Raw genomic sequence first — 7,491 nt, 5'->3', positions numbered from 1 at the left:
GAAAAAACCTATAGGAGCTCCCTTACCAGCTGAAGCCACCAATACCAGTTCATCTCTTCCATCCAAACTCCACCCTCAACTCACAGCCCTGCACCATCCAACCAGTTTTCATCAGGGCTACAGTTTTCTCCATACATGCAGTCACCACTCTTCCATCAACATGAGCCTCTATACAATTGAGTGCAGTCAACACAAGAACTTGCACTCAATTTCTATGTATAGAATAGGGATCACAATTGCTCCCCTTTCCCCAGACTCATCTCCACAAGCCACAAGAACCTGGAGATTAAGCCCCCTTTTTACTGACTTGTTTGCTCTTTTTGCAGGGACATGGAGCAGTTTTGATCACTTGTTACACCCTCAGACAGTGGTATTAGCATCCCAGATGCTCATTCTGCTGAGGGTGCACCAAGTAAATCAAAACTCCCACTGGATAGACAGTCTCAGCCAGCAGCTTTGTCATAGGCAATGCATCCATAGTCAACTCCAATTAAGCCTAATCATGCAGGTTCAGACAACTTTCCAGAATCAGCTCTAGTTCAGGAGACATTTGCAGGCACAGCACATTACCATTTATGTGGCTTACTCATTTTAAGACATCCAGTTCAAACCTCTTACCTGGATAACTGGTGCAAGACTTGGTCCTCCTATCTGCTCACTCTTTTCTGTCAGCTTCATCAGACAGCATCAATCTTGTGCAGCCTTCCTTGTACTCTTTTTGTCACCTATCTTCCACTTGGCTTATGCCAAAGCAAAGTGGAAGATAGTTAATACCAATTGTATTGGTTATGTACCATTCTTGTTAGGGCACTTCTACATGTACATTAAATGTAGAATTTGTTGTCTATGCAAATCTAACTTCCAACTCTTTAGATTAGTAATTTTAGGATCATTTATGCTTTTTTGTATAGTTGACCTAGGCTTACTTCAATTGTATTTTGTAGAATCAATTGCCTATCACTGTTGGATAGACAATTGGTTCACCTTCATAGGTCTAACTTGTCACAGTGATCAAGTATCATTTGGCTATCATATGTGGATAACCAAATGCACTTTCATATTTGTTGTGGAGGTAAGGTTCAAGTCCCCCTCCACTTTTGTTGTACTTTATTTTACATTAATGAAAATCAGCCCTAGGCACAATGCCTAGTGGATTCAGGAAAAAAAAATCCTCTACAAAAAGACAAGGGTCCTCTTTATATATGGAGGGGGGGTCCCAACATAGTACAAATGCATCTATTTTTGAGATACATGGTTGGTACAACTATTTAATGCCACGGTACGGGCTTGAACTGGCCAAATAGACTAGGTCAGCTTTAGTCACATGCCTTAGGAACTTCCCACTTTTTCACTATAACTATCGATCTACACTGCCCCAAGGTCGGACATCGATAATATCTCGGGCATTAATCTGAACCATAATCTCGAGCCTATGGAAACATGCTTATGATGCATCGTAATGACAGAAAATTGGACCATCCGATTTTACCGTATACACTTGGATTTATTTTTTTTAAGCACTATTGGGGGGGATCAAGCATTCAAAACTTTATAGCAAGCAAACAATTTCTATACTGGTGTCTCTCCCCCTCGACCCCGCGTTGCCTTTCGGTAATAGCTTTCATTAATGCAATCAAGCTTTCTTTCATTCTCAATTCTCATTTCTATTCTCTCAATTGCTCTTGACATTTATTTTCCCGTACGACACTGAAAATCTTATCTAGCATACGAAGGGGACCTCAATTGGCATATAGTAACTGCACTGACATCAGTTGCTTAGCCTTACGTCACCTTTCCAAGGAATCTCAGGAAGGCGCCGCGTAACAGTTGGTATCAGAGCCTAGGATTGATATCGGACGAGGCAACATGTTGATACCCAATTTTTCCCTATAACATTTTCAAAACTATTCCTTGGCATTAATTAATACTTTTCATACAATTTCTGCATTTTTAAAATATTTTAATCAATTTATTCCATCATTTTGTTTATAAAACAATCATTGACTGCATCACAAATAGTTTTATAAAAATTTTTGTGGCTTAATTTTAACATTTGCATTTGTACTAATGTGTCAATTATTACACAAATAGCCACATTTGTATTTGTAGGATGCAATTGTGATTACTTTACAATTATAGCCCGTGCATGTATTATTACATTATTTTACCAGAAAATAGCCTTTTTTATTTTTAAAATATTACGTAATTATTTATAAACATTTATAGGCATGAAAATAATTTTTATAATTTATGAACTATTTTTTGAAATTATTTTTATCAATTAAAGAGGTATTTAACAAATAGCCTTTTCTATCTTGGACCTAGCCTAATTAAATGCCCAAATTCAATACCACACAAGCCAAATCTACCTAGCCCGAACCCATAACATCCGACCCGGCCCCAAACCCTTTCAACCACAGCCGTTGATCATAGAGATCAACGGCCACCATCACCCCTTTCCTTTTTTAATTCCAATGACCCCCGAACCCTAGCCATTTGCTTACACCCGCTGCCCCCGAAACCCTCTCCTCTCCATTCCTCTCTGAAACCAAACTTAATCCTATCCGCTGCCACCAAAAACCAGCCCTAATCCCCTTGATTCCTACCCGATCTATGGTTTCCCATGGCTATACGAGGTCTCTACTTGTCTCCTATCTCCCCCGGTTGCTCGGTTGTGTGGTTTCGTGGAAGGACCTCGAAAAGATCTGGTCCAGATCTCATTCCAAACTCTTCAAAGAGACTGTCCATGGTCTGTGAGTGCTTCTATCAAAGTTTCACGGCTCAAATCTTTGATTCAAGGGCCAGATACACTTTACCCTCTCTTTTTCTTCGAAACTTAGCATTTCTACTTGAATCCATCCAGATCTTTGTAGATCTGGAGCGATTTGAGTTCGTCATTGATTTTTCCTTAAGGCTCCTTTAGTTCTCTACTATTTAATCGATTTTTGAACATTTTGTTATATTAGAGTTTGTTTTTCTTGTTGTTTGTTGGTTGAACCTCTGGGAATCTAAAGTATTTTAAAACTTCCATGGCTATTCTTTTAGGTTCTTTTACTTCTCTACTACTAATCGGTTTTTAAACACTACACTACTTCAAGTTTTGATTACTATGATTTCTGTTTGTTCAAACCTCTGTGTTGACATGCTTTCAAGTTTTCCATGGTTGTTTTCCTTCTTTGAGTGTTTTCAAATTAGGGTTTCGAACTATTTTCCGTCTAAATTCTCTATGTTCCTAAAAGTTTTACGCAACCTATTTTGTTTATGAGAATTGATATGTTCTTTCCAGAATTGTTGAGTGATTTGCTCTGTCAGAATTTCGTGTACATGATTCTTGATTATTTCCATGTTTATGACCTTAATTGGTCGTTCTTGCCTTATTTGACTGTTGTATATCTACTGATTCTTTACGTGATTCTTTCCTTGATTAAGCCCTTGATTATTTTATTCTTAAGTTCTTTATTTGGTTTGATTTGAACTCCTTTCCTTAATAAGGCCTCTGATTCTTTACTTCTTTACTCAGTTTGATTGAACCTAATGCCTTAACTAATTCCTGTCATTACCATTGGCTAATTTTCCTCAATTAAAGGAGAAGACTATGCTGAACCTCTTTGTGTGATTGATTCTGAGATCCCTTAATTGCTGATTATTGATTACTTTACCTTATTTGCTCTACTCTTGAACTACTATATAAACTCTTTTATTTAACTTCTTAGACAGAACATTAGTTCATCAACTACTCTTGCACTCTAAAAAGTTCTCTATTCTTCCTGCTACTTGTGATCTTCGTTAGTCTAGCCGGCTGTAAGCCAAGGCTGAAAATTGCACAACACCTGTCTTACATCTTGTCTTCTCTTTCCCTAACTGGTATGCCTCTAATTAAATTTTAGAATCTAAACCTATGTGTTTTTTTTACTGACTTAGTTCATCAATCCTGAGTTCATTCTGCTTCTATTTACTGCTTATCCAGCATGCCTAAATACTGCCTTGTTCAAATATTTGATTAGCATGTCTCCACTTTACTTTCCCGTTTACTATCTTGTTTAATATGTCTAACATTGTCTTGTTTCATATGTGATTAGCCTGTTTGCTAGACTACTGTTTATCTAGCATGCCTAAACTTTGTTTTGTAAGTGTATGATTACACTTGTTAATGCTTGCCTAGCCTGTCCACTTAAGTTCTTGCCTGTTCTGCCTAACTCCTGCTAAGTTATTTAGTATCTCCAGGGTAACTCTAGTTATGTTGTTATGTGTCCCCGACATGTTTCTGCTGTGATCTTTGCTTCATGTTGCAATGACCTACATTATATCTAACCTATTAGTTCTATAGAACCCCTTGAGAATTCTATGCATGTTTATTTGCTCCACTACACACTAAGGTGTATTCTATGTGTCCCCAACCCCTCTCTCCTTGTGTGGAACCTGCTTGCAAAGTGTTTCTGCATAATGGTTGTTCTGTGATTTGTGTTTGACTTAAAAGTGTTTTTTCATACCTTTCTCAAACTGTTTTTACCTCCAAATTAGTATTGGTTTTCAGAAATCTATTCACTTCTAAGAATCCTCTCCATACTGTTTACCAAAATTCTTTCAAATCATGTCAAGCACTCTCACTTATTCTTAGGTTATTAAGTCTTGCCCCTCTGGTATGTGTACTGCTTAAAGGTCCTTGAGATCTCTCTGAACTATGGCGTATCAGGGCTGGCTCTTCCACATTGCATATAATTAGTCTTTATTTGAGAAAGTCTGGGTGTGAGCACTGCCCGGGATCCTTGAGGTCCTTAGGGAATTCTGACACACCTGGACACTAATGTGGCAATGAATCTTAGGCATTTTAGACTAGTGAAGGCCCGGTACACCAGGATTTGCTTTTGGCCTACTTCAGGCTCCCTATAGCTTAATATCTATTCTATTTATGTTATTTTATTCAATCATTGGTCTGTAATAATTAATTGTAAACAGATATTGGGGTGACTAGTGAAAAGGGAGGGTAGTTGTATACTGTGGGTAAAAGTTGGGTAGATAACATGCGTATAGAGTTCATTTTGGTTCAAATGTCTTTTGTTAGATAACATGACTATAGGGTTCATTTTGGTTCAAATGTGTTTTGTTAGATAATATGCCTATAGGGTTTTGCTTTGTTCAAATAAGTTCTGCCTGCTTTACTTTACATGATTAGACACCATGCCTATAGGGAATAAAATAACTAACGTTCAGTTTCCACTACAGCATTTATTCAAATTTGTCTCTTTAGATATGATGCCTATAGGATCTAAAAGCTGTCTCTTTAGAAATCATGCTTATATGATCTATAATATGTCTCTTTAGAAATAATACCTATAGGATCTAAAAATCAGTTTAATTGTGCTTGGGATGTAAGGGGNAGAATCATGCTTATAGTGATCTATATATGTCTACTTAGAAATATACCTATAGGATCTAAAAATCAGTTTAATTGTGCTTGGGATGTAAGGGGCCCCTCCAGGAGTCTGCACACCCCCAGTGAGCGCGGGTACCCACTGTGATGTGAGATATAGCCCGAGAGGCTAGTATGGTTCTATGTGATTTCCCGAGGGGCTGGTATTGTTCTACGTGATTGCCCGAGGGGCTGGTACTGTTCTGAGATATTGCCCGAGGGGCGGATTTGTTGACATTGAGCTCGAGGGGCAAACCTTATAGGCTTATCTTTCTTATTTGCCGGTCAATTACCTGCTTAATTGTGTATTTGTGCCTGAGGGGCGGATTTCTGTGCTTCTCTGCACTAGTTGTTCTGCATTCATTTGTGCAACTATTGAAAAAGTCATTTTCAAAGAAGTTTAAACTGAGCTAAGATGTTTTAAGGGATTTTACAGCTTCATTGCTTTCTTACTGGTTTTTGAACTGCTTCTATGCAGCATACTGATGCACTTTTCGTGATTTCTTACCTTTTAGACTTTAGTTATGATTATTACTCACTGAGTTGGAGTACTCACTTTACTCCCTACACCTTGTGTGCAGATTCAGGTACTTCAGCACCCGGTAGCGGGCATTGGCTGAGCTGAGGCAGAGTCACCGGAGATTAGCAAGGTAGCTGCCGGCATTCGCAGCACTGCTTTTCTCCTTCTTTATTCTATTAGTCTGTACTTAGTACATTTCAGACTTCGTCAGTTGTATTTAGACCTTAGTAGATGCTCATGACTAGTGACACCCCGGTATCGGGCTGAGTTAGGTTGTATTCCGCGAATTGTTTTGTATTGTCATTGTTACTTCTGAGTTTATATCATGTTTTAGACGTAATGCTTATTGTTTAATTTCTTAAAGACTGGATTGGAAATATGTTGGCTGGCCTTGTCTTCACGAGAGGCGCCATCACGACCGTGTCTGGGTTTAGGGTCGTGACATTCAGACACACTCCTAAGTGCAAAATCACCAAATGAAGCTAATAGAACCATCAAAATTTAAATCCGAGGTCATTTATACATAAATCAATATCCGGTCAACTTTTCCATTTAAGCTTCAATTAAGAAACTAAGTGTCTCAATTCACTCTGAAATCTCTCCGGACCCGATCCAACTAATCCAGTAAGTCATATAACAGTTGTAGGGCATAAAAGGGCAGAAAATTGGTGAATGGGGCTACAACTCTCGAAACGGCCCACTGGGTCGTTACATTCGTGCATTAGGAATGATTTGATTGATTGAGTTTTCATCGAGTTCCCTTACATGAACCCATTCATATTTCATCTATACCTCGACTATTTTATTGCTTATTTATTTGATAGTCCCCTTATTTTCACTGTTCATTGTAATTTGAAATCTTTCTGCTTCTAGCATTATATTAATATTCTTTCCTCGTTAGCATTTATGTCATAACCTACACATGTTTACATGTCAGGTAGTTGTCTTGACCTAGCCTCGTCACTAATCTACCGAGTTTAGGATTGATACTTACCGTTACCACTATGGTGTACTCATGCTACGCTTTTGCATATTTTTGTGCAGATCTAGGTGCATCGAGTTGAGTTGGTTTTGAGAATTATACATGTGCGGCTGGAGACTTTAAGATACACCTGTTGGGCGTTCGCAGGCTCCAAAGTCACCTTCTATTGTATTTTATTTTCATATATCCTATTATTCCGGGACAGTGATGTATTGTTATTTCTAGTGACTCTTAGAAAAGCTTATGACATGTACTACGGGTTTTGGGATTAAGTAGTTGTTGTTGGGTTCAGCTGTGTTGTTACAGATATTATTAAAGGTATTGCAGTTGAGTTAGATAAATCCCATTAATGATAAGCATGTGTTAGACTTACCTTATGCGGGAAATTGGAATCGTGACATTATCTCGCATTCTCTTTTGTACTTACCTTTATCACTTAAGTATGAGTAAAAAGAAGAAAAATAAAGAAAATCTCAAATCTAAATTAAAGTGTTTCAATTTATGGAGATCTTTATGAAATGGTTATTTTGTTAGTATTGTGAGTCAAACAATTCTCTCTCACTCTCTCTCTCTCTCTCT

This window comes from Nicotiana attenuata, chromosome 7 (genome assembly GCF_001879085.1).
Source record: "Nicotiana attenuata strain UT chromosome 7, NIATTr2, whole genome shotgun sequence".
Taxonomy (NCBI): domain Eukaryota; kingdom Viridiplantae; phylum Streptophyta; class Magnoliopsida; order Solanales; family Solanaceae; genus Nicotiana; species Nicotiana attenuata.
The sequence above is the reverse complement of the archived record's forward strand: the minus strand, read 5'-3'. Positions refer to the sequence as shown.